General features: G+C 55.3%; 1 protein-coding gene across 12 annotated transcripts in view; it reads left to right on the top strand.

Moving 5' to 3' along the window:
- Window positions 1–27,413, top strand: part of DLGAP2 (DLG associated protein 2) — a 256,731-nt gene that overhangs the window by 100,612 nt on the left and 128,706 nt on the right. For 2 of the 12 annotated variants that reach the window (XM_004620503.2, XM_055123935.1), the window contains exon 1: window positions 23,567–23,989. The exons of 9 other annotated variants lie outside the window; for them this stretch is intronic. The gene's annotated coding sequence lies outside the window, so the exon portion shown is untranslated. Of the gene's footprint in view, window positions 1–23,565; window positions 23,990–27,413 lie in introns of those variants that run through there. One more of the 12 variants, XM_055123934.1, reaches the window with a different exon arrangement.

The raw sequence follows: 27,413 nt of genomic DNA, 5'->3' as shown, positions 1-27,413 counted from the left end.
TGTGGGTGGCTCTCATCACCCAGGGCCGTGCTCACAGCAGAAGAGACCTGGGAGATGCTGCTGGTAGGGCCTGGGCTTGTCCCCTCCGTCTTTGCAAGACCCCCCCCCCCCCTCTTGGAACTGAGTGCAGAGCACGCTAGCCCCGGGAAACCTGTTGGAAAGGGCTTCTCCATTCTGGTGCAGAGTCCCTGGCCCTACTGGCTGGCCTGTGTCTGTCCCCACTCCCGTTCCCACCGCACACAGGGGTGTCCCCCAGCCACAGCCAAGTCTCAGGAGGCCTCGTAGGCTGGCGGTGTCCCTACTTCATTATCGCAGTATCGAAAGGCCAAGACACTGCTTCGCAAGTAGTTAAGCACTATGAGTATCTATTTTGAACTTTTGAACTAAATCACTGCTATGGGAAGTTTAGTAGCATCGTCAGTCGCCTGCTGGGAACTGGCCCCATTCAGTGGCTGGCAGGTTGGTGAGGAGAAAGCTGATAGACGAAGAGCAGGGGGAGAGAGAGGAGACTTCGCAGACTAGTTTGGGTCGTGGACAGCAGAGTTCTGCAGAATCAGCGTGGACTCACCATGGGGCATTCGGGCTCTGCTTTAAGGGCTTGGGATGCGGACCTGAGGAGAACAGCAGGGCAAAGCCCTCAGAGGCCTCTCCTCGGAGTGTGGTGGCAATGTGCAGGGCCTCTAGCATGACTCATGGCTCTTGGGAAGCAGCCGGGGGACCTGGCCTTCCTCTCTAAGAGACCCTGGCTGGTCGCCAGTCGCCCTCCGACTTCCCCAGCTCTCCGGCTCCCCGTGCCCCAGACCTCAGCTTGGTTCCCTTTGCTTTGGTCCATACCGCAGGCTGGGATTCTCCCCGCCATCCATCTGGAGCATCCCCATTGTTCAGTCTCTGAAGTACGTACTTGCCCTCCCAGGACACTGTGGCAGAACGTGCGCTGTCAGAGCGAGCTTGCTGGTGGCACCCTGACTCCTCTCTCTGTTTCCATGTTTGCTCTGGCCAGGCAGTACGTCAGTCAAGTTTTTTCCTAATCAGGGACGTCGTTCTTTCACAGCCGACTAGGGTTGATACAGAGGGCAGAAGTAAAGGGGCTCTAAAGGCAAAATGTGAGGAATGAGGTCACTGGGTGGCCTCCTGTGATTCCATTCTGCGCGGCCAGGCCTCCTGCAGCAAGCCTACACGGCAGTGCATTTGTAACCCCCCAGTGCTCCGGCATGGCCAGCTTCAGAGGCGACTGCGGCGCAGAGCCTGGGGACTGGCATGTCTTCCCCTCGGCTGGACGTGCCGGGCTGGCCATGTGCATGCCTTTCTGCAGAAAGGAGTCAGCTCCTCCTCAGGGGCATGAAGGCATGTGTGAAACTGAAACAGAGCCCACAGTTTTCACGATAATTAGCCACTTTATTCTAGGCCGTGCTCTCTCTCTGTGGGAAGTAGTTTTCTAGATCAAAGGAAACACATTGCAGCTGCCACATCCCTGGATTGGAGATTTCATCCTCCTGTCTGCTGAAGAACTGCCTGGCGCCGTAGCCAGTGTGTTCCATGTTTTCAGCCCTCTAACCCCAGACCTACCAGGACAAGCCAGGCAGCCAAAAGAGCCGTCACTCAATGGCAGCTGGGAGAGGCCTTGACTTGGTTGCTGGGACAGACAGCTGCTAGCTCATCCACTGTCTGCTCTGCACGGGGCCTGGAAGGAGGCTCTTGGCCAGCCCACCCAGGACGGGTTTGGCAGTGTTCCTCAGAGCAGTTGTTCAAGTGCACACACCAGCCTTCACAGCTGCCCTGAGCGTGCCCACTTGGGTCAGCATTCACCCCTCACAGTGAAATGTGCAGGGTTGCCAGGCCTTGTGTAGACTTTCACACATGCACACGGTGGTTGGACTCCAACCCACATGGATGGTCAGGGTCGGAAACAGCCTCTCTGTCGTGGTCTTCCATCTGAAAACCAGCCAAGAAGTGCTGGACCAGCATATCTCCACCATTAGCTACCCCTCCACCCTCCCCGTGCTGCAAAGCAAGATAGTTCACCAGGAATCTCAGTGAAAGCGAGCACTGCTTTATGTAGTGAGTGTAACAGTTGCTTCCTGTGGATGGGGATCAAGAGGAACTCTGCTGTGGCGTCAGGAATCTTGTGAGGGAGGGAAGGTGGGTTTCTCCTGTGGGATTTAGTTATCCCTGTGTCTCTGAAGTCGGCAGCTTGATTTCCTTTGGACTAAAGTGAACATTTTACAGCATTCGCTTTGGTGTGATGGAATTTGTAGAAGTGAGGTGGAACCCGCATGTTTTTTCTGATGTGTTCTTCCTTTGTACTGTGTCTACCCAGAGGTAATCTGGAGACGGTAGTCAGCCATAGGTTTGGGCCACACCACTGGGTTCTGTAAGAGTCAAATGTGTGTGTGCGGTAAGGAAGCACATCTAAGAGTGCCCACTGACAGTTGGCAGCAGAGAATGCGCTGGTTCTGATCACCATGTTTCTCAGCTGCTTACAAATCCCTTGTTGATTTGAACACAGACTTTCTTTAGTCACAGATATTAGTTGATTTCTTGCTCTGAAACTTACTCTAAATAGTAAGAGCTTACAAATTATAGCTTAAAAGCTTTCAAACTCTTTCACACAGATAATCTCACTTGATTTTATACTGACTTGGTAGAGGAGGTAAGTTCTTGGACTCATGCCATACACCTGTGACTGAACTAGCACCTTAGAGAGTGGATAGAGCACACGGCCGGTGTCACCAGCTCAGGAGATAATAACATGGGTGGTGCTGACCACATGGGGAAATATGCTCACTCTGGTATGGGGAACCATTGAGTTTAAAGGAACCCATCAGACTCTCAGAAACAAAGGCGAGAGGTCAGTTATCTTGGTACCGGATGGACTCCCAGACCCTGTCTGTAGGACCTGAGGGACCGTGAGGAGATTCTGGTGGTCTGGTGGTCTGTGTTGAGATCTGAGATCTTTAACTGGCAAATGTGGTTGCTCTCTGGATCCTTGGAGTCACCTATGTGGCCTGCTAATAGCCCATGCAGAAGGACACTTTTTCTCACATACACTTTACAGGTGAAGACCCTATAGGGAAGGGACGGGAATGTCTCATCGAAAGCAGTCGTTTGTAAAGTCCAGAATAAAAGACCAACCTACTGGCTGATCATTGAAGGTCTGTCTCATGGCGTGCAGAGAAGTCAGAGTTTCTCTCAGCATACTTGGGTTTGTGAGTCCCAGTGAAGGCAACATCCTTAAACGTCAGGAGATGGGTCAGCCCCACCTTTGGAAGCAACAAGCGATCCTGGTGTAGACTGGCACATGTTTACAGGATATAGGATTGTAAGCTGCCCGCCAGGAAACTCCACTGTTCTGGAAACTACTCAGGGCCATCAAAATGGCCCGTGTTGTTCCCTGAGGGTGGAGACAGGGGCACCCTCCTGTGTAGCAGTTGGCAGAGACTTTCCACTGTTTGCAGCCAGGATGAGCCCCGCTGGCTCAGCTCCCGTCTCTGGACCCAGTGCTGGAGGGATCCCCTAATTACACACCATCAGCCGTGGGCAGGCAGAGTGCTGTCCTGGCTGTCTTCATCTCAGCCAGTCAGAGCCCAGGAAACATATCTTCTGACGCGATGAAAGAAGTTAACGAGCCAAAAATAACTCCAAATTAATAAGAACTCAGCTAAGGATGCCACCAGATTCAAGTTCAAATGATTCTGCTGAAACTTTGTGTCCACACGCTTCCCTGTCTGTCTGCGAAAGCCAGGCCCTTCGGGGCTGCGGTAAGCGGCTCCTGTGGCGTGAGAGAAGGCCGCCGTCCTCCTCTGGTGATGGCTGTGCCCAGGTGGCCGCCTCGGCCCCTCCACCCACGGCTTCCTGATTTAGGGGCCACTTTTAGGGCTAGACACTGAACCCCTGAACCCTGTTGATCTCTTGGAGGGAAGAGTCCTACAGAGTCGTAGTTACAGGTGTTGCCCCTGGCCATGCTGTAGAGAAGCACCCAGAACAGATGGGCTGTCTGTCCGTTCTGAGCTGGGATCTGGCAGACGGGCTGCCCTTCGTGACCCTTCCTCCCTGCGGGTGTCCCTGTCCCCACTTCAGAGTACAACCTTTGGGTCACTGGGTCATTCGGGGTGGCTGTCCAGGCCCCAGGTCTGCATGTGGCTTCTCTGCCCTGGCTCCCGACTGTCCAGATTTCCCTCTGATCTGACCCCCGCTGCCCTGGTGGTCTTTCAAAGGTGCTTCTTGTCCAACTGGAGGGGGTCTCAGGGGAGGACACGAGGTGCCAGGAGCATACCCCGCATCAGGCACGGAGCTGTGGGGGCAGGATCTTCTCAGAGTTGAAGTGGTTGGTGGCCAGGACGAGGCCCCGGTGACAGAGAGTGCTGGGTGTGGGGTGGGCTCCCCAGAGTGGTCCCCACAGGCAGGGGTCCTCACGCAGCTTCTCTCCCATGCTTTGGAGAGACGGAAGAACCAGCATGCTGGGCGCGGGGCCTTTGCTCTGAGCAGTGAGCCTGCCTTCAGGGCCTCTCCGAAACCCAGTGGAGCGGCAATCTGAGCTTGGAGCACCTAGCGAAAGAAACTGATAAACAGGCAGGGATAAGAGACCAGAACATTCTGGTGCCTGCTGGTGTGAGCCTGAAGGGACCGCAAGTTTTGGCTCTGGACTAGGCCTGTGTATGGATGAAGAGGTTTCTTGTTGAGTCACCCTCCGGGAACGGACGCTACAGAGGCCAGAAGCTCGAAAGCTGGGCAGCTCCGGGTCACATGGACTGGAGCCCCATGCCAGCATGCAGTGGCCGTCCCTGTGTCCGGTTGGTTTAAGGCCCGGATGCCCGAGCTCATCCTTTGGGGAACTTGCACATGGCACATCCACTGGCTCTGCAGAGCTGGGCCTCCACAAGCTCCCTCTGTGCTGCCCCGCTGGCCCCAGGCCTTCTGCCCAGCAGCTCTGCCCTCGCGGCCACACGGGCCAGTGGTACGCCTGTTTTGCCTTCGATCTTGCCGGTCAGATAGCAGTGTCCACTCATTGGAGCCCGGATAGGCCCAGTACACCCTCAGACATGGCAGTAAGTGTCCTCGCTGCCTCTTACCCGAACCAGGGCTCTGTGGGAAAACCCTCAGTGGCACTTCCTTTGTTTCTTGAGGCCCACTTGTATCACAACAAAGTCTTCACTTGACTCTGGTCATTCTCTGTACCTAAAACCTCAGAATATTCACAGACACAGAAAACAAGAATGCCCATTACTATTTACTCGATCACTTTGAATATGAAAAACATCTAGAATACTTGGTATGATTATATTGTACTGCACTGTAGCACTGTTGTCCCGTTGTTCATCGATTTGCTCTAGCGGACAACAGTAACATCTCCATTGTGAGATTTGCTGTTACTGTTTTTGGCATATCGAATACGCCACGGGTACCTTACCAGGCTCTGCCGTGCAGGCGGGATACTCTCGGTAGCTTGCCGGGCTCTCCGAGAGGGACGGAGGAATCGAACCTGGGTCGACTGTGTGCAAAGCAAACGCCCTACCCACTGTGCTATTGCTCCAGTCCATTATATTACTCAAGGAAAATATACCTACATAAGTATTTTATTAATTACTATTAGAGGTTACTCTAATCACTTATTCATATTTATATAGAATATTTGTTTATGACCAGGTTTTAAATGATCTTGTGAGTTCTTCCCAGCAGATATACCTTAGCGCTTGTCTACTTTTGGAATTCTAAAGGTTCTCACTGAATGTGAGGTTTTCCTTTTTGTTTGGATTGTTCATTATCAGAGCCATTCTGTCACTTATTTAGATTCTTCCTCAGATGTTTATGAGTGAGCCAGTAGCCCTCTATCCTGAAAGCTGGATGTGAAGGCTGCGTTTTGTGGTGGGTACCAGCCACGGCTTTCTTGTCAGTCTGGCACACATTCCTGAAGGGAACTACTTCCCGCAAGAGAGCAAGCCACGCAGATCCATGTTATGTAAGGCTCGCCCATTAAGCAGCAGGATTAGAACCAGCAGCCCACCCCGAGGACTTGTGCGTCACTCGCCTCAACAGACACCCACTGAGGCGCCAGTTCCATTTCAGAGTCAGGGCGGCACCTGCAGCCCAGGTGTCACCTGGCTGGAGAAGGCTGGTGATGGGGACAGAACTCTGTGACTGGTGCCAGGACGAGCTGGCATGGGGTCGGTGGCTGGGGGTGAGGTGGATTTAGACTTGGAGAGATTGGGACAAGTCTGGAATGCCCCAAGAGAGGGTTGCATTTGCCCATGCTCTGGAAGCTGCAGAACAGAGGTGGGAGGAAGTGGAAGAGACCCTGGGAAATCCTCCCTGAGGTCTGGGTGTGGCACTCAGAGCTAGAGGGACACGTCTGCTGCCTCACGTGGCAGAGTGTGCTGGGTGTCTGTTCCCATGACACGGAGGCCCCTGGATACTAGGGAGCCGTTTGTAGATCTGATGTGGTCATCGTGTGCAGATGACATGGGGCCAGGGCCTGAGCCCCAGGACAGCTCGTGTGGCCACGCTCATAGGTACTTCGTGCCAGAAGGCGTCTGGACAGTGCCAGAGTAGACAGAAAAGCCTTTTGAACAATCCTCAGTTTATTGGAGCTGCAAGGGCAGCTGGGGTTTTCTTGGAAAGGTCTTTCTGGCAAGAAAGGAGGCAGCTCAATACACAGATGAGTGCTAGTACTGAGGTGGACAAAGGCCTGAGAGACCAGGTGGGGGAGTCCAAGAAATCTGAAGGAGGTCAGAGGCTGACGGCAGGAGTGTGCCCGGGCCCAAGAGAAGAAAGGAGAGCTGGACTGGTGGTGCTGGGATGCAGTCACATGACCTGCTGTGGGCCTGTGGAAGGATTTCAGGCTGTCCAGTGTCAGACACGGGGACAGGCAGGGACTGGAGAGAGGGAGGGTGAGGCAGCCGGTGGGAGGGCCAGTGCGCACCTTCCCCAGAGAGCTTGGGCTGCATTTCCAAGCTGGCAAGAGCCAACAACGTTGGCACTTTTCCAGGGCGAAGCAGCAGGAAGAGACTGTCCCTGGGAGGGAGAGCAGGAGCCTGGAGGAGAGAGGCCGGGAGCGGGTTCAGCAGGGAGGAGGCGGCCGCCCCTGAGAGGGGATTAGCATGTTCAATACTCCACCACGAGAATGTTATCTTTGTCTCCACTTCCAAATCTGAACAAGTTTCGCTTGCTTTTTCTTACAAGGAGTGCTCTGCCAATGTGAAATTTGCAGCTCTCTCGCTCTGTTCATCCGTTAAATCTCTTGTTGCTGATAGACACTCAACCCCGAGGGGCTGGGAAGCAGGTGTCTGTCGAGCTCCCGTCCTCGCCTCTCCTTTACGGTCTGTTTACACACAAGCCTTCCTCACACATTCCCCAGCCAGCTTCAGACCACTTCCCACATAAAAAGTGACAGGTATGTTTATTCTTCAAGGCTTCAGCGCCATTGTTCTGGAGGTGTTATGAAACAATTTATATATTTTTTTAGATGTTGATTTTATTCAAAATTAAATTCATTCATCAAAACATTCCAAGGCTTTTGAAACTTCAGTGCTGGCTGCAGGGACTGGGATTTTCGGAAGGTGCTGTGAGTTCACCTGGGGTGTCCCAAGCCCCGACTTTGATGCTGTGTTTTCCATTCCCCAGGAGGTCGGAATGAAGAGCTATTCTAAAGCATTTCGTACCAAACATAAAAAATATTTTTTTACCTTTAAGGACTGGAGCAATAGTACAGGGGGTAGGACATTTGCCTTGCACACGGCCGATCCGGGTTTGATTCCTCCATCTCTCTTGGAGAGCCCGGCAAGCTACCGAGAGTATCCCTCCCGCACGGCAGAGCCTGGCAAGCTACTTGTGGCATATTCCATATGCCAAAAACAGTCACAAGTCGTCTCACAATGGAGACGTTACTGGTGCCCACTTGAGCGAATTGATGAACAACGGGATGACAATGCTACAGTACTACCTTGAAGTGATCTTCACCCTCACCTGGGGGCATGTTGTGCTTGGGGGTAACTCACCGAGTTTCTGTGAATCCGTGGAACTCAATGGAGAATCGCTTTGTCGTGGGAGTGTCTGGGCGCTGGTGCCAGAGTGTGAGGATGGATGTGTCGGGGGGTGTCAGGCTGAGGCGACATGGGGGTGGGTGGTCTTAGGACTGAGGAAGGATGGTGGTCCTAGGACTGAGGCAGAATGGGGCTGTTAGGACTGAGAAGGATGCAGGTCTCGGTGGTAAGGAAGGATGGAGGCAGGGGTGAGCTCATTACCCTCCGGGGAAGGGCAGTGTCTGAGTGGTCTCCCCTGGAAGCCTCTGGTCAGGACCCACACCAGTGCGAGGGGCTTTGTCCTGTGGGCACTCTTTCCCACACCCCTGGGATTCTCTCCAGAGGCTGCATGTGTCTTCGAGTTACGGTGGGGGCAACAGGAAACAACCCCCTTCCATGGCTCCAAGCCCTGCTTCTCTAGAATCCTCCGAGAGCCCTGGCAGGCTGCGTTAACCCAGAAGGAGGGTGCCACTCATTCCTTCCCCTGTGTGTGTGTGTGTTTGTGTGTGTGTGTGTTTAATTTTTATTTATTTATTTATTTAGGTCACACCACCGATGCTCAGGGCTTACTCCTGGATCTGCACTCAGGAATCTCTCCTGGTGATACTCGGGGAACCGTATGGGAGATCAAACCTGGGTCAGCCGTGTGCAACGCAAATGCCCTGCCCGCTGTTCTGTGGCCCCGGCCCCCTCCTTAGCGTATTTTTAATTTTTTTCCAATTTTTTTTATTGAATCACCATGAGATCCACAATTACAAAGCTGTTCTCGGTCAGGTTTCAGTCATACAATGTTCCAGTATCCATCCCTCCACCTTGGCGTATTCTTATGAAGAATCGTTTCCCAGGAGGAAGCTCTCTTCTTGGGGGCCTTTTGTGGCATCCCAGGGAGCCCTGGTGAGGCCCGTGGAGACTGGACTGGCTCCCCGGACTGTGCGGGCTGCTTATCGCACCTCAGGAACCCCCCTCACCTGGTGCCCTCCTGACTCAGCCTCGCCAGCAACGCGCTCACCTCTGGGCCCACCCTGACTCAGCACTCTTTCCTCTCAGCTCGAGTAGGTCCTGGCACCTGTGTCAGCCCTGGGCCCACCCGATCCGGTTGATGTTGCCCAGACTCAGCCTCCCAAGCTTGTCCTTGATCAGGGCGGCCCCTTCCATGTGCATGGAGACACATGTCCCGTTGTGACGTGCTGGGCCCATGGCGGGTGCGAATAGCTGTACCCTGTGCAGTTCCGGGCTAGTGTGGGCCTTGGTTCAGCTTCCCCTACCCTGGGCTCTGCGCCCCTCTTGAGCCGGTGCTGAAGTCTCCGGCGGCCGGGGACCAGGACTCCCAGGGCCCAGTCTGCAGTGCGTGGCGCAGACCTGAGGTCCGTGCAGCCCAGCCGACAGTCGTGCCCGGGAGGAGCCAGGAGTGGCTCCTGGCATAGGCTGCTGAGCGCCCTCAGAGACACAGTGCTGGCGCTGCGGCCGGCCCACGCCTGCCTGCAGGTCAGCCCAGGCAGTGTGCTCTCCCATGCGCCCCCCTCCACCTTTCCCCTGATCTCACTGTTGGCCCGCCTGGGCGGCCATCTGCCTTGAGGGGCTCTCCGAGCCCTTGGGCCCCCACCCTGGGGGTTGGCTGAGCTGATGCTCCTGGACAGCTCCACACATCCGAGACCGCAGAGCTGGGACGGCTGGGGCTGGGCCAGTGCAGGTGCCAGCCCACGGCTTGCCCAGGAGACACACGCAGTGCTCCCTTTGCAGCCGCAGAGGCCACGCCATGCCCGAGTGCACAGCGTCACAGGGAGAACCTTTGGGCTCAGATCTGAGCCCGGGGACCTGGGACGGGCACTTGCGTGTGCAGGTTTCTTTGGAGGCCGACACTGCCGTCGACGGGCTGAGCTGAGGCTGGAGACACGAAGGCGGCTATTTCCATTAGGGGGTCAGAGCAGCTCAGCAGGTGGACACTGTCAGTCCTGCTGGCCAGGGGGTTGTCAGTGGGTCGAGTGTGGCTCCTTCCTCCACCTCCCTTGCATGAGGTGGTGCTGTAGTCTGCACAGTGATGCCACAGAGATTTCCTCTAAGTGCCGGTAAGTTCTGTCAAGGACCAAGGGACTCGAGCTGCCCTGTCCATGCCACAGAGCGGCACTGCAGGCCTGGGAGTGGCCCTCGGTGCCCGGGCACTGCTTGGGAACACGAAACCCTCCATGAGATGCTTTCACTCCCGCAGAGCGAGATGAGCTGCCAGCCCCAGTAACTTGAATCTTGAGCTTGTTGATGTGGAGAGCTAATAGCCCTCGCTGACTTCATTTCACCCTGCTCCCCCTGAGGCTTCTGTTGCCGTAGGATCACAGGGGCAACGGAGACAATCAGCTGAAAACCAAGAAGACGGGAGGGACAAGTTCACATGGAGGACAGTGATGGTGGTTCCCGCCCAGCCGACTTTTACAAAAATCCCACGTCATGTGGTACCTGATGTTTGCCAAGTTTCATGGGTGCTGGCCACTGGTGGGATGCTTTTGTGCCTCAAGTTCCACTTAATTCTCATTGCCTGTACGTGAGCCGGCCCAAGGTTGTCGGACTATTCTGGGCTGGGGGTAGGAACTCAGGGAGTTCTCAGGGGCTCCTGGGGACACCCTGGGGTGCACTGGACCAGTTGTTTCTGTACTTGAGCCTGCCTTGTGGAGGATTGCACTGGGCCTGCGGATCCCTGTGTGGCCTCCCTTGCCCCCCCCACCCCACAATCTGGCTTTTTAAAAGAAACAGTTTTGTTCCCAGTTTCCTCATTTAGAAATGGCAACAGTAACACCTGTTTTTGCAAACTCGCAGAGGTGTTTGCTTTGGCTGAGACTCAAATCAGCCCATGTGGGGATGTTTGATCGGCCTGGCTCTGGGCCCTGTGGACCCGGGCATCCTTCTTGGGCTCTGAGAAAGCGGATCTCTGCTCCGGCGTGACTGGGGGTGGGGGGTGGAACGTGCCTGAGTGTGGGAGGGAGTGACCTGTGGACCCCCACTGAGAGAGGTCAGTTAATCACAGAAAGATCCGGCATCATATGGGTGGTCAGGGACTGCTGCAGGAAGGACCCCCTTCATCCCATCCCTGCAGGGGCAGGAAGGACCCCCCTCATCACATCCCTGCTGGAGCAGGAAAGGATCCCCCTCATCCCACCCCCACAGGGGCAGGAAGGATCCTCTCATTCTCGACAAGCCTTTTCTTAGGAACATGGTCTCATTCCTGAGTGGCTCTGCTCCAGGTTGGGGGTCTGCTTCAGGTTGGGGGTCTTCTTGCCTGCAGCACTGTGGGGCAGCTTCTGCAAGGCGGGCAGACTCCTTGCTGAGGACCGGGAGCAGAGCAGGGTCTGACCTGCTCCCTCAGGGCGCAGCCGCTGTGTCTCTGGACGTGGCTCCTTTTAGATTAAATGCAAAAATAACTGTACGGTCAGTTAGCGTCTGGATGGAAACCGCGCGGTAATGAGGCCCACGGCCAGTATTGGCTCTGCTGGATGTGACCTTTCCAAGGACAAAAGCTCTTCTGCCCTGTGCTTCCCTCACTTGTCAGCCCGTTTCGTTGCTTCTGCACGTGCGCACCCTTAGGTCCGCTGGGTCCCTGTGGGCAGGTGGGGGGTCATCTCTGCTCTCAGTGCGGCTTGCACACAGATGTGGGGGTGAGCTGTCATACACACACCTGCCCTTCACACCCCAGGAATGATGGCTGGGAGTGGGGGGATCGTGGGGGAGGATGGAGGAGCTGGAGAGGATGGGGGAGGGTGGGCGAGGCTGGGGGAGGGGTAGAGGGCAGGAAAGGCTGGGGGAGGCTGGGAAAGGAGAGGAGGGGAGGGAGGGTGGGCGAGGATAGGGGAGGGTGGGGACACTAGGGAGGTGAGGGGAGGGTGGGAAAGTGGGGGAAGAGAGGGAAAGTGGGGAGGGGAGGGCAAGGAGTCTGGGGAGGGTGGAGGAGGGGAGGGTGGGGAAGGTGGGGGGGAGGGAAGGGCTAGACAGGTGGGAAGAGAGTCATGAACATGACTCTCTTCTGGCTCTGGGGGGCACTCACCCGGCCGCTTCCCGTCGTATGTTTGTCCCGAGTCACGGCTTTATAAAAGGGGCCGCGTGGAGTCTGGACTCTCAAACCGGACAGTGCTGCGGATGGTGACAGGAACTCGGGGGCAGCTGTAGCTGACCGCAGTGGAGCCGAGCGGAGCGCTTGATGCCTTTCTCGGCCCTGTCTCTGGCTGGAGCTTTCCCCAGGTGGCAGGCTGTGGGGGTGCTGGGACCCGCTGGCCCAGGGCTGGAAGGAGGCCCGTCAGTGCCCCACTGCGGGCGCCTGCCCACCTTCAGTGGGTGCAGCTTCCCTCTGGGGCTCCCAGCTGGACTGCAGAGTCTCGTGTGCCCTAGATGGGCCGTGCTCCTGCCTGCCAGGCTGGTGGGCCAGGGAGTCCCGGAGGGGCTCGGCCCCTGCTGCCCCTGCGACTCCCCACCCCGCTTGCCCCACGCTCTCCTTATGTTATTTATGGGCCCCCCCCCCCGGCCCCTCACCCAGGCCTCCCCCTTCTGTCCACAAATTAGAAATCACGTCTGGTTTCTTGTTCTCCAAGAGCAGACAGCCTGCCCCAGGGAGGGACGGGGCTTTTGTCTTTGGCTCACCTTTCCAGCCAGCACCTCGGAAGGTCCCCGGGAACCCCTGCAGCCGCACCCCCTTTGATTTTGTTGGCAGGGGAGGAGGTGGGGCCGGGCCGGGCCTCATGTTCATTGAGTGTTTTTAATTACGGTGACTGAAAAGCCGCCCGCAGTGTGGGAGCTGCCCGGTTCCAGTGAATCTGTGAGGGAATAGAGGCAGGTCATTATTCATAGAAACATTTTGTGAAGCGTAATATGAGTTTAATCATCTTGTTTCCGACGCCTTTATTTAAACAGCCTCTTTCATTCCCCAGAATGGAATCTGCATCGTGCAGCTTGCTCTGCCCCTCTTCTTGGGGGCTGGGGGTGTGTGTCTGATGGGGCTCTCGGAGTCTTGGCCCTCCTGGGAAGTGGTTTCTTTGGACTTGACCTTATGACCTGCACCCTCTCTCCCCTCCCCTGCGGGATGCATGGCATGTCGGTATTTAGGTGAGCCCCGGGGGCTCACTGGCAGAATCATCCTACAGAACTCAATAAGCAGAGGGCCCAGCCATAACACTCACAGCCTGTGTGATAGTGTCTGTGTGTCAGACATATAGTATGTCTCGGTATGTGTATGTTTGTGTCTCTGCGTGTGTATGTGTGATAGTGTCTGTGTATCAGACACACAGTGTGCCTCTGTATGTGTATGTTGTGTCTCTGTGTCTCTGTGTTACTGTGTGTATCAGACACTGCGTGTCTGTGTCTATGTGTATTTTTGTGTGTCTGCGTCTATGTGTGTCAGTGTATCTGTGTGTATATCAATGTGTGTGTCAGTGTGTTTCTGCCTATTTTTCTGTGTATCTGTGCACACATGTGTGATTGTGTAACGTGTCTGTGTGCACATGTGTCAGTGTGTCTCTGCATGTGGACATCTGTATCTGTGAGTGCAGCTGTGTGCATGCACACATGTGTCTGTGTCTGTGTGCATGTGTGTGCATGCTCTGGCACGTGCTGTGGAGGAAGGAGTGTCCCTCTTACTGTCCCTGTGGGGTCCCTGTGGGGTTTTGTGGACATCAGAGCACTGGCATCCCCGCCCAGCTCTTGACGAGCAGTAATGCTCGTGGAAGGTGGGATTTGTAGTTTATTACTTCCCTGCTCCGCGTGGAGCCCCCGAGAGCCGGCCCTCACCCTCGGTGTGTGCACACGGGGCTGGGAGGCTGGCTCTGCTTTGCTCTCAGTGCTTCTCTGTATTAAACGATAATGTAGCTTCTGCAAACAGCTTGATCCTCAGATACTGTAAAATTTACTCATCTCAGATGCACAGTTCTGGGTTTTCAGCACATTTGCCATGCTCTAATTCCAGGGCGTTTTTAATCCCTCCAAAGTTGCCCCTGGCCCCAGCTCCCCTGGCTGTCACTGCCGCCCCACAACTAGCCCAGGTGCTGTCTCTTTCCTCCGAACCATTCTGTCAAAGGCTGACGTTGGTACCTGAGGTTCTGGCTTCTCTCCCTTGGCAAGACTTCCAGGCTGGCCTGTGAGGACATGCGAGTACTTTTTAATGTCAAACAACCTTCTGCTGCACAGATAGATGAAGATTGATTACTTGCTCATCAGCTGATGGACATTTGACTTGTCTCCAGGTTCTCGATAGTTTGGGTGGTTCTGCTGTGAGCAATGCCGAGTGGACGAGGGAACTCAGCGCTCCTGAGTGTGTGGCCAGGTCACAGTCCCTCTGGTCACTGTGCAACAGCGAGTGAGGGCAGGTATCCCTTGTCTTCATCCTCACTCGTACCCATGTTCCTTGTCGAGACTTAAAGTGCACCAGCATCCTCAGCACACTTGAGTTTGAACTTCCCTCATGACCAGTGATACTGGCTTCTTTTAATGTGCCTTTGGACGTTCTACTCTGACGCTCTGCCTTCTTAGTACTGAATGGTGGGAGCTGTGGGTGGAGCAGAGGTCCTGTCACTGTGATTTGCAGGCATGTCCCTGTTCTCTGGGTTGTCTTCTAGTTTTCCTGCTGGTGCTTACAGAGTGGAGTGTGGGTGAATCCCAGGCCCCTCTCTGGGTCTAATCTCAGGAACTCCAAGACAGTCGGGACATGTCCCGGGAGCGTGATTCCAGCATCTCCCACCTGTGTCCACGCTGAATTCGTTGTGGTAGCTGCTGGATCACAGTGCCCCGAGTCCTCCTTCTGCATGCAGGAATCCAGTTGTCTCAGGGCCACCACTGGAAATATTTCTCCCTCCTCCTTGAATTGTCTTGGCCCTTTGTGGTGTCGCCATTTTGCAGGTGTTTGGGGGAATCTCAGCTCTCTTCCGTGGCTCCACGTGCCTGTTCTGTGAGGAAAGGTGCCTGAGTCTTTCCTCTCTGTGTGAGTCCCAGATGCCTTGGGCCTGGGCATGCATCCTCCCTGCTGCGGTGGGGTCGGCACGGGGAGCCTCACAGGAAAGGCAGCTGTTCAGGTACCTGAGCGCTAGTCCTCTCCCCACAAACTAAGGCACTCTTGGTAGAGATGGTGTGGCCCACACATGGCTCTATGGGCGGCGGCTTCACAGTGCACCTGGTGGTCCCCTCCGCCCCCATCATCTCAGGGTATGATCTGATTTACCAGGAAGGACAGGAAGGTTCCCAGAAATTGAATAATTGTCCTGGATCATCAGGAAGCAAATGCATAAGGAAGAAGCTGAATCTGCTTCCCGGGTCCTCTCAGCTTGGGTCTCCGCCCGCTTCGTGTAATTGCTGGCTCTGGAAATTCTACCGGAGTTTCACTAGACTTGTCTGCCCTTTACACCGAGGCTGGCCCAGGAGATTCGAGGCACCTGGCCGCTGGTGACTGTGCACATCCCCCTTTCCTGCCTGCTGTGGTGCAGGGCCAGCAGGGCGCAGGGCGAAAGGTTCGTCTGCTCGGGCGTGTGCTCGGGAAAGCTGGTACCCAGGACTTCCACATGGTACCAGCCGCTGCTGTTTGCACCAGAGTCAGGGCATCCTGCAGCCCATGGGAAGACCTGGTGCTGGGCAGGCCCCTCCCTGTGTGATTTCCTTTCTTCCTCCAATGGGAGCAGCTTGAATGAGATTCTCCCAGGCACGTTTGGCTTTAAGATTCACTGTGCCCATAAACGTGAAGAAGTGATTTTCACACTTGCATTTAAGGGACATGAACAGATTCAAGGGTCAAAATGCATCATCTTACTGGATTGAGTCCAAACCCCTTCTGCAGGGCCTCGGCCTTTCAGGATGTGTGATGAATCAGAATTTTCAAGATGAAATTGATACGAGATTGACAAATTTGTGTGCATGTGTCCCTTCTGTTTGAGGATACATTCCCATAAGTAAATCAGGGGAGGGAAGACGTCTGCAGAGAGTTTGAACATGTGAGGAGTTTAGATTGCTCACTTACCAGGAGCTTCTGGAGGGCTGTTTGCTCCTGGTCAGCACCGAGGCTGTTGTGGGGAGAGCACAGTACTGTGGCAGCACTTGCACAGGGGTTTCCAGGGGTGTGGGAGCCCTGTCACCTCACCAGCATGTGGGCTCCTACTCGTGCCCCCAACACATGAGGCTGCATGTCACCACCAGACCCCCGAGCCCTGGTGGGCACCTACTGCTGAGGAACCTCCACTTTCCCTTTGTCCTCCCTTTCTCTCCGTCCCCTCCTTCCTGCATGTTCTCCTCTCTACACATGCTAAGGCGTGTGTTTACTCAGGTCATCATGCCAAATGCTTTGAGACATTCAGAGTTCAGCCACTGCTCTTGAAATCTGCTCATTGTGTGTTCAGAAACCTTTCACTGCTGCCAAACTTTATGTGACCCCAGTCAGTGAGGCGACCATCTGCAACAGCTCCAGCATGAGAAGCGGGTTCAGAGGAGGGAATTGTGGGTGAGTCAGGGAGCCATCCCTGGCTTCATGTTTCTAGAATGCTTCTGCCTGCATTCCTGGGTGTCCTGGTCTGCACGGACAGTGAGCCCAGGGACACCAGGCTGAGCCCACCAACACGAGCATAGATAGCGCTGGAGCAGTCTGCTGCGGAGGCTTCTCACAGGGTCTTCACCTGTGTGGTTGTTCCTGTGCTTTCCTGCTCCTAGACCCAAGGTCACATCCCTGGATCACAGAGCTGTGTCCAGGTCGACAGAGGTGAAGCTCCACGTTGTCTTATATGGTAATCTGGGGCTGTTCTAAAGCCACGACATGGGAACAAGGCTGTGGTGGGGTCCCGTGGCACCTGATGTGGCACCTTCTCTCTTCCATTGACCAGCTCAGCCCTTTGGGAGCTCACTTCTTTGCAGGTCTTGCTAATGTATACAGTGCTTCCTCATGCAAGCTTCAAGGGTTGAGAGAGCACACACATCCCTAGAGCACACTCACTCCTCACACACTAAAGCTACACAGATCCACACATACATCTCATACACCTCAGACACACACCTCGCAAACACCTCACACACATTCTTCACTAATACACCTCACACACAGTCAGCACCTCACACACACAATCCTCACACACCTCGCAAATACCTCACACGCATTCTTTACAGACATACACACCTCACACACACACACACACACACCTTTCAGACACCTCACACATATTCTTCACACTACATATACCTCACACACATTCACCTCACACACACACCTCCACACTCATACCTGACACACATCCTTCACACACACACACCTCACACACTCAACACCTCACACACATCCTTCACATACAGCACATTCACACCTTACATGCACACACACCCTAGAGCACTCACTTTGTGTGCACCTCACACACACTTCACCTCACACATATCTTTCACATACACACACCCATGCACACTCTCCTCACATGCACTCATACCTTACACACACTCACACCTCACAGTACCCCTACACACTCACAGCTTCATACACTCACACCTCATGCACACACCCCTCACCTACACATCCCCAAATACACTCAACTCATGTATACCTTCATTCACACTCACCTCATGCAACCACCCTCACATCCCCTGCATATACTCACACCTTATACACACTCATACTTTACACACCTCATGCACATCCATACCTTGTGCATAGTACACTCAAGCATACACTCCTTGCAGACACATACCCCACTCACATTTTGGGCATACACATCTCATGTGTACTCGAAGTACAGCACATACTATATGGGGGAATGGTGCTGTCTAACTCTGACCCCCCACGAGAGTAACCCTGAGCACCAGGTGTGATCTGAGCTGCCTCCCGTTCTGTGCCCGTGGACCACACATGTGTGGATTATTTCCAAGAAGCATCCAGGGCAGAGCTAGGCCCACATGCCCACATGCCCAAACATGGAGCCACCATCAAGGGCCACAGACTTTCCTGCCCAGTGTCATGAAGGCTGATAGGATATTGCCATAGCAACCGAGTGAGTAACCAGGCGGGGGGGAGGGCAAGCTGCAAAAGTCATTATGATGTTGAGAACTGCACTTTAATATTTCATTATTATTACCCCTGTAGTTTCCTTCCCCGTACTAACAGGACACATTCCTTTTCTGTTTATAGGAAGTTGTTCCAGCCTGATTTCAGAGCAAGTGATGTTATGGGTTTCTCTTTTCCAGAAACTAAAGGGTCCTTGTATGGAAGAGGCCCTTGGTTCAGGCCTCTCTGTACAGATGCCCAGGGCTGGTGCAGGAGCACCTTGGTCTGCCCTGCTCTGGCGGGACTGACCCTGAAAGTCAGGGTTGCTGCAGTGTTTGCTGGCAGTCTGCACCTCCTCTTTTCCCGGTGGGGGACACCCGTAGAGACTTTGTACAAGCCAGACATAGCCCTGTCTCATCCTGTGTCCAAACCCAGGCTTTAAAATGTCTATGTTGCTATTTCAGTGTCTGTGGTGAATGAATTAGTGTTCTTAGACAGAGATCTTAGGTTTGTGGTCAGCGTCTGGGCCAATTTTACTATCATTAACAATTTGGGAGCCAAAGGTATCAAGGTAATCAGTGTATTGTAGATGTTACATATGAAATATAGTACATGTTATTTTCTGAATGTTTTTCATAAAATTATTTAACAGTATATAAATAAATAGCACTGTAGCACTGTCCTTCCATAGTTCATTGATTTGCTCGAGTGGGCACCAGTAATGTCTCCATTGTGAGACTTGTTATTACTGTTTTTGGCATATCAAATACGCCACAGGGAGCTTGCCAGGCTCTACTATGTGGGCAAGATACTCTTGGTACTTGCCGGGCTCTGCGAGGGGGATGGAGGAATCGAACCCAGGTTGACCGCATGCAAGGGAAACACCCTACCTGCTGTGCTATAAAAATAAATAATGTTAAATAATTTGTAATTCTCCTCACATATTATACTCAAGAATGATCTGCTAATGAATGGATTCTTACCTTACATAAAACCAAATTGCCATAACTTCTCAGCAGGAACTAAAATTATGTGTAGCTTTATGGATATACATTTTATACATTTTATGTATTTATATATGTATATATATGTGTGTATGTGTGAGATATATATGTACACACACATATACTTGGTTTGGGCTGACACATGCAAGGCAAATGCCTTCAGCCCTGTACTATCTCTATAGCCTCTCAATGTTTTTAAACTCCTTGAAGGGCTGAAAAAAAGAAAAGAAATAAACCTAGCCTTAATAATCAAATTGCAAATAAAAGCCATAATCTACCTAGAAATATTTCTCCTTACCTATTGTTTTCATTAATGGGGCTGTTTTATTAAAAGCACTACAACAAAATAATAATACCCTTCTTTGTGCATGGCACCCAGAAATAGTGTTTTCTTCACTGAGCATTGAATCACACACCCGAAGTCAAATGCCGTCTGCTCTCAAAGAAGCAGATGCTGAGGCCCTGTGCTCGTAACCTCTGTCATGGTGAACATCTCTGATGTTGATGGGGACCTCTTCCTGAAGTATGTTCTAGAAAACAGAAGCCGTGGAGCACACACAGTGGCAAAGCTGGTGTTGTGGGGGCTGGAGTGATAGCACAGCGGGTAGGGTGTTTGCCTTGCACGCGGTTGACCCGGGTAATTCCCAGCATCCCATATGGTCCCCTGAGCACCGCCAGGGGTAATTCCTGAGTGCAGAGCCAGGAGTAACTCCTGTGCATTGACGAGTGTGACCCCAAAATTTTTTTTTTAAAAAAAGGTGGTGTTGTGAAACCACATTCTGAGGAACAACCAGCATTTCAGGACACTCACAGGCTTGTGATATGATTTTGCTTGTGATTTAGGAGGGCAGTTTATGTCAGGGCAGGCAGCAAGGGGTGGGGGGGCAAGGGGTGAGGGCATTATGAGTTTGAATTTATTCAACTGGCAAAAAAACTTTGTTTTAAGTCAGAGGATGGAGAGGTAGAAATGTTCTGGATCCTTTCAGCCCCCTCTTCCCACTCCAAGTGTTAGTGTGATGGATGTCCTGGTTCCTGGGTCTCTGCCTAGGGGCAGGTGGTGGCTTTTCCTGGCTAATCTGTATTTCTGCTTAAACTCTATTCCTGGTAGAGTTTGTGTTTAATAGTCCTCTCGGCACACCCTCCCTATCACGCGTGGTGCCAGGGCTTCCTTTCTCAGTGTCAGATCTTCTTCTTCACCGTTAGAAACAGACCGTGGGGCAGTTCCCTGGCCTGGTTGACCCTGAGCTTCTCCGGTGAGGGAGTGTGAGGTGGAGGTTTTGGGGCATCTCTGTGCTGGGTCCTGAGTCTTAGTTCCTGGGTTTTGGCCCAAACTCCCATCTGCTGGCCCAGCTCCTGACCCTTTAAGTGAAAGGGCAGTAACGCCTGTCTGGGCACAGAGGCTTGATGGGAAGGGTACGGTGTGATTTGGGGCCAGGAGGCTGTGTTGAGACTCCCGGGTGAGAGTCTTAGGTGCAGCCGTGTTACAGTATCTCACGCACAACCCACGATTGGGAGTGACCTTGGCGATGTCCGTGCTAGAGGGACACCAGTCCCTGTTGTTTCTCATTGTGGCTTTGGGTTCAGTGGCTCCGTCAGATGGATCATGTGACAGGACGTCAGGAGCCTTATGGCTGCTGTACGTAGCCCCACAGTATGTTCCTGCCCTCCTGTGGTTCCCCGATGCCCCAGAGTCTTATTCTAGTGACAATTCTGTGAGTGGGCATTGGGTTCCTGCAGTGCTGCTGGACAGCTTCCTTCTACCTTCCCATCGGCATTGCGGGGGACGTGTCCTTTTAAGTTGGATTTTGGGTTTTCCATGTTGCGTTTCCTACCGTTGCTCTCATTGGCTGTGCATTTGGGAGAAGAATTTTGTTTCTTCCTGCCCTGCAGGTCCCAACACGAAACATCCAGCCTGTGCCCCCTAAGACGGGGCTCTCGGTGCAAGTCTTGTATCAGGCCACCACGTGGCCTGGGGGACAGGAATCATGCCATGCTTGCTGGGGTCAGACTGGACCCCTGCAGTCAGAGGTGAACTGCACTCCCAACTGATAGACAGAGCCCCACTTTCTCTTTGGTGTTGTAATCGTCCAGTGAATATTACCAGGAACACTGCGGCAAATCTTTATAATGGGAAACTCCATGCAGAAACTAAATGCAGTGTGAGAGGCCCTGAAAAATCAGACACCACACTGGGGGTCCAGACCCTTCCCTGTAGGAGTGTCAGAAGACACTGCCCGTCGCCCTAAGTGGCTGACTGGGAGGTGTCAGCCGAAGGGTTTCGTCTGTAAGCTGGTAGCTGTGACTCAAGTCAGCAAGTGATTGTGATGTGAGCACACAGTTGTGAGTTGAAGTTCATGGACTGTTAGGAAATGCAGCAGGGGCAGCCTCTGTCTGTTCCTGCAGGTCAGTGGGTTGTAGAGCTTCAGTCCCAGCTTGAATGAGTTCTCTTCTGTCGTGGTGGCTGTCTCTAAACTAGGGTGTGCATCGTGATGTGTGGGTGTGGCTCTGAGATGTGTGCGGACTCTTGCCACCACCCAAGTGTCTCAGTATGATTCAACAGGGGCGATTCACGTGTGGAGAACAAAAACGCCAAGCCAAGGGGAGGTCAGGTAACTCTAGGGCCACTTGAAACCCAGTTTAGTAGTTGTCATGGGGCTGGAGGTGATCAGGTCATGTCCACAGTGGGGCTGTTTGAAGACACTTTGGAGCACATCCCACTGCACTTTGGCCAGCTGAGCATCGGTCTCCTGCAGAGTCCACTGAGGTGACTCGAGGATGTGTGTTATGCAGCAAAGGAGATGCAGGCGGAACCCTTGCTCTTGGAGGTGATGAGGGGTTCCCTCCATGGTGATAGTGAGGGCTCCGGGCCCATCTGTGCGCTCTGGGACCCGTGCATTCCCGGTACCAACTCCCCATCCTGCCATCCCCACCTTCTCGGTGACTGGAGCAGGCCACATCTGCTTCCCATTCTTTCTGCACACGGCCACTGATCCTGGGCCAGCAGGCCCTAGCCTTGCCACCCAGCCTGGTGCCATCTCTCCCGCAGACTCCCTCGTCTACATTGTGTGTGTGTGTGAGACAGAGAGACAGGGAGAGGGAGAGCATGAGCGTGTGTTTCTGAGTGTATATGAGTGTGAATGTGTGTATGTGAGTGATCATGTGTGTGTATGAGCGTTGATATGTGTGAGAATGTGTGTATGTGAGAGTATATGAGTGTGTCTGTATTATACGTGAGTGTATATGAGTATGAGTGAGTATATGTGTATGTCGTGAGTGTATGATTGTGACTGTGTATGTGTGATTGTGTGAGTGTGTGTATGAATGTGCTTATATATGTGAGTGTACTTGAGTGTGTGGATGGATATGAGTGTGTGGATGAATGAATGTGAATGTGTGAAAGTGTGTGAATGTGTGTCTGAGTGTATGTGTGTATATGAGTGGGTGTATGAGTGTGTGACCATATGAGTATGTGTGTATGAGTGCATGTGAGTGCATGAGTGCGCGCGCGTGTGTGTGTGTATGTATGAGCTGGCACAGCTATCAGCTGCCTTCGTTCACCTGCATGTAGGTCGCTGGGGTCTTGCTTGTCTTCCTTTCTACCCTCCCCAGCACGTGCTCTCTCTGCAGGGCTGTGAGGGGATGGTGAAGCCCTGCTCCAACTAGGGTGGTCTTGGAGGTGCCAGAACAGTCAGAGACCACCTTTCCAGCTCCCAGGCAGATGCAAACTGTGGGGTCCCCAAGGGGAGGGCCCCTCGGCCTGGGCCTGGTTCTCCAGGGCCCCTACCCTGTGGCTCCATGTGGCGGGCACACTTGGCCAGCTGGCTTTGGGTCCTACTGATTTCAGGAGGGGGCAGAGCCCCAGTGCATGGGGTATTTTTCCATGGGTGGCTTGGACCCCATACAGGGTCTCCCCTGGGCATAGCCAAGACACCCGCTCTCGGGGAAGGGCTGCTGGGATCTGAACCCCCTTGAGGTGACACCCACAGACTCCCCGAAGCACTCATGGGTGCCAGAAGCTGAGCTCGGACCCCTGCAGGGCCAACTTTCCCTGAATGTTCCAGGCATGGAGGTGGGGGTGGGTCCGCTAGGGGTGGGTGCCTGGAAGGTCTCCTGTAGCAGGTGAGATGGCACCATGGGCAGTGCCAGAGCTGGCCCCGTGGTGCAGACTGGGTGGAGGGCTCCATGGCCTGGTGAGACCCCGGAGTTCCCAGCTTCCTGGACATTCCTCCCTCAAGTGAGAGCCATGTGCAGGGGGCGTGGGGGTGAGGTCGGCAGTGACGAGACCCAGTGCTCTGGCTCCCAGGGCCCAAGGGAGACCCACGGGCACAGCGGCCGCCTGCCACCTCCCTTCCTCCCTGTCTGGGATGTCCTCCCCGTCGGGGCCCGGGGGGGGGGGGGAGGGGGCTCCCGGCAGGGGCCTCTGCATGCCGTGGGCAGAGCTGCACGGGTGGCACGCAGCCCACTCACTTTGGAGAGCCGTGTCGTCAGCCTGCTGACGCTCCGAGGAAGTTGCCCATTTATGGCTCCTCCAGCAATGATATCATCACAATAGCTGGCTCGTGTCTAAACAGGGATCATCTGTGAGATGCGATTACAGACGTTCATCTGGAGAGACAGGAGGAGAGGCACCTGCTTCTGTAATTGATGTCCTGGGGGAGCCCGCTGCAGGACAATTAAGGCGTCCGTCTCCACAGCTAATTCTATTAGCCCGGGAGCTGCCCGCGGGGCTCGGTGCGGCAGGCCCCCACGTCCACATGGAAGCCGGTCCAGATCCATGTTTTCTGTGAGGCTGGAATAGATGGGACATGCATCGCCGTCCTGTGCCTGCTACCGCTGCAGTGCACTCGTCGGGCAGAGCTGCCGCCCGCGGATACTCGCTCCCGCGTCGCCAGCCTTCCTCCCGGCAATGACCTGAGCCTTCCTCCGGGGTTCGTCCTGCGCCTGCCGAGAAGCTCTGCTCGTGTGCGTGGAAACGCGGCGAGCCGTGTAGGAGTCTTGCCTCGGTGAGTCGGGCTTCTCGTGCCTCACTTTGCTCCCCGGGGCAGCGGTCAGCGGCAGCAGGAGCCCTGCCCGCAGCTCCCCGGGCAGCTTCCCGGTCTTTGCACCATGGTTTCCCCAGCCCTCCCTCGCCCCAGCTGGGCACCCTGCCCCCCGAGGGAAGCGGGGAGCCGCCGGGTCCCGAGTCGGTCTGCCGGGCACTGAGAGACCGGTGGGTTCCGACAGACGTGCCGGCTCCGGCGCTGCCCGGCCGTCATTGTGGGGAGGCAGTTAGGGCTCCTGTCAGCTGCCGTCCCCATGACGACCGAGGCCAGGCGGTCTGCGCTGCAAGCCCTGCCTGGCTGCTCTCTGGGTCTGGCTCAGTTGCAGCAGCTCGCAGCATGCCTGGGGGGCTGCAGGGTCAGCATGCAGCCCCAGAAACCTCTGCTCGATCTGTCAGGCGGGGTGCAGCCCCCTTTGTGCAGCAGCCACTCGCTCTCGGCCACCACCAGCTGCAGCGCCGAGCTCAGCAGAGGGAGAGGTGGGCTGGCAAGTGCTGCGGGGCTTTGTGCCTGGTTAGCCGCAGCCCCTCCTGCAGCAGACACCGGGGCTCAGGGCCACCCCCGGGCCCGTCCTCGGCTTTGCCAGAGGTGACTGCAGGGGGCCGGAGGGCTGCGAAGGTTAGGGGCTCTGGTGGCCACAGTCGTGCTGGACGAGGGCGTCCAGGAGCCCGGGTCACCCCTCAGCTCACTCTCAAAGCCTCGTCTGCAGGGACTGTCCGGCGGAGGGCTGGCGGCGCTGGGCTGCTGGGCTGTGTCTCCCCCCGAGGAGTCAGCTGGACTGGTCAGCTCGGCCGTGGGCTGAGCCCCGGGAGGGAGCTTCTCTGCCTGTCTGGGGCTTGGTGCAGAGTCCGTGCAGGCAGTCCCTGGAGCTCAGCGTGTCCACACACAGTCTCTGTTCAGAGTGGAGCGTGTGGCCTTTCATCTGCCGGGGGAGTGGAGTGAGCAGTGGGGCTCCCCTGCGTGTGAATCACTGCCCAGCAACAAGTGCTCGCCCAGCATCCTTGTCACTAACGTGGCTCTCTGCCGAGAGCCTGCACCCAGGCCGGGAGCTTCCTGCAGGGACCTCCACACCGAGCGGCTGTTGGACCCGGGGCTTGGCTCTGGGGCCACCGCACACCTCCCGGGGTGTGTGTGGGGGGAGGCAGGGCCTGCAGGAGCCAGTCTCCCCTTGGCTCGCAGCACTTGCTCTTTGCAGAGCCAAATGTCGCACTGACATGTCCCAGTCACTTCAGTGTGCTGGGGACTGAAGCGAGTGAGTGGCCTGAAGTCACTGTTCCGATTGGGAAAATCCAGGCCAGTCTGGCCGACTCAGTGGAGAGCCGTGCGCAGCTGGACTCAGCGACCCACGCTAATCGGTGAGACCATGTTTCACCTCAAAGAAGTTCTGTGTGCCTATCACTTTCATTCCAACCGCCGATGTTGACGGCTTCCTTTTCCTTCAGCGAGTCTTTCCGTGAGCAGATCGGGCGACCTTCAGGCCGCGTGCTGCCCGTCCCATCAGCGTCCCTGCAATGCTCTTCTCCCCTTTATCTGCTGCTCAGCAGCCTGGCAGTTCTGTGGGGCGAGCAGAGGAGCATGCAGACACCTGCATGCCTCAGAAAATGCTTATGCATGAACACTCAGGCATGCAGAGACCACGCATGGCACACGTGGGCATGCACACACCACCCCCCAGCCCACACATACACACCCTCCACACCACACCTGGCATGCAGCAGATCACACGCCACACTCAGACCACACACACACACCCCTCCGCCCGAGGGGCCCCCTGAGGAGCATAGAGGTGGAGGTGGGCCGAGGGAGGAAGTTTGAGCGGGTCGCTGTGCGTGTACGCTTTACTGGTGTGTGGGTCTCGAGATGGAGCCAGACACCCCCGCACAGCCAGTGTGCAGGGGATTTCTGAATAAACACACCTCCACATAGTAATTGTGCACTTCCTCTCTTCCTTCGGGTTATTCATCCCCAGCTTCTCTGCGCCCAGGCCAGCGCCCTGTGAGCCCGTGTCTGGAGCTGACTCAGTCAGTTATTTTCGATCTCGGGTCATTATTGTATGCGTGATTGTTTCAAGATAATCACTGGTAGTAAAATTAGCAATCTTCCTATGACTGCCGTCGGAGAAAGACCTGGTGCTGCTATTTCCAGAACAGTTGCCGTCAGCACCTTTCGTGACACGGAGATGTGGCTGCTGGGGGGAGGGGTCCCCAAGCAGTGCCTGGAGGTTTGGGGGCCCCTTCCAGTGGCTCTCGGACAACCAGGCTGGCGGACAGTGCGGGGCCCAGCATGCATTGCTGCTCTGGCCCCGGGGTCTGGGATTGCCTAAAGAGCTGCTGGGGGGAGGTGCCTGGCCCCGGGGTCTGGGATTATCCGGGTCCCACCCTGGCAAGTGCTGGAGATCAAATTGGGTCAGCCACATACAAGGCTGTGCCTCAGCCACACTGTCTGTCTGTGTGTTTGTGCCCCAGAGCCTGGAAAGCACAAAATCCTGCCCCTGTCTCACACACAGATTCCCACGGTGTGTTCTGTGGGCTCGTGTCTGTCCAGCATGCACGGACACTCAAACCATGGGCCCTTCCACCCATGTCCTCTGGTCTCAGCCTCAATGTCCCCACCCATGCTCAGGAGGTGGTGCTGGAATCACAGACCCCCACGAGGGGTGGGGGGAGATGCCTGGCAGCTGAGGTGCTGGGGCCTTCTTGGGCCTGTCTGTGGTCACTTGTCCTGGCTGCAGCGACTGACCGCCTCTGTCCCACAAGCAGACATCTGTTCCTTCCCAGAGCCGTCTGAGCCCGCGGCCCCGTCCCGCACTCTGGCTGCCCAGGCTGGGGGCGCCTCTCGGCTGCAGCGTGGCCCACCCGGCCTGTCCTGGCTGCTGCAGTGGGGGAGGTGGCCGTGCCTGGGTGGGCGTGGCCTGTGTCTCCACGACAGCCCCTCGCTCAGCCCACACGAGTGTCATCTTCCTCCCGTTCTCACGCCTGCTGTGCCTGGTCCCAGGGGCACATTGGAGGCCACTGAGGCAGCCTTTGCTTCTGAGGTTCCTGCAGAGGCTGTGGGGGACTGGTGGGCAGCGGGTATCTCCTTTCTCCCGCCTGCGTCCTCATGTCCTCACCCGTGTTGAGGTCAGGACTGAAGAGCTGGTCCTCAGTGGAGGTGCCTGGCGTCGGGGCAGGCTGGTTGGCCCGGGCGTCTGTCCCGTGGAGCCCCCCAGTGGCGTTCCTGGGAGCTTCCCGGCCACTCAGACACTGTCTCCTCTAGTTCTCCACACACTGGTGGTGGGGATGCCTCTGCAGCAGCGCCTGGGAGCCCGTGACCAGAGCCACGGGCCCCCTGGCCTGGCCGCGCTCTGGAATGCCGGCCTCTTAAATTGTGTTTGCTCGGCAGCTCTTTA

This window comes from Sorex araneus, chromosome 1 (assembly GCF_027595985.1).
Source record: "Sorex araneus isolate mSorAra2 chromosome 1, mSorAra2.pri, whole genome shotgun sequence".
NCBI classification, from domain to species: domain Eukaryota; kingdom Metazoa; phylum Chordata; class Mammalia; order Eulipotyphla; family Soricidae; genus Sorex; species Sorex araneus.
This window is presented reverse-complemented; position numbering and strand designations above follow the sequence as displayed.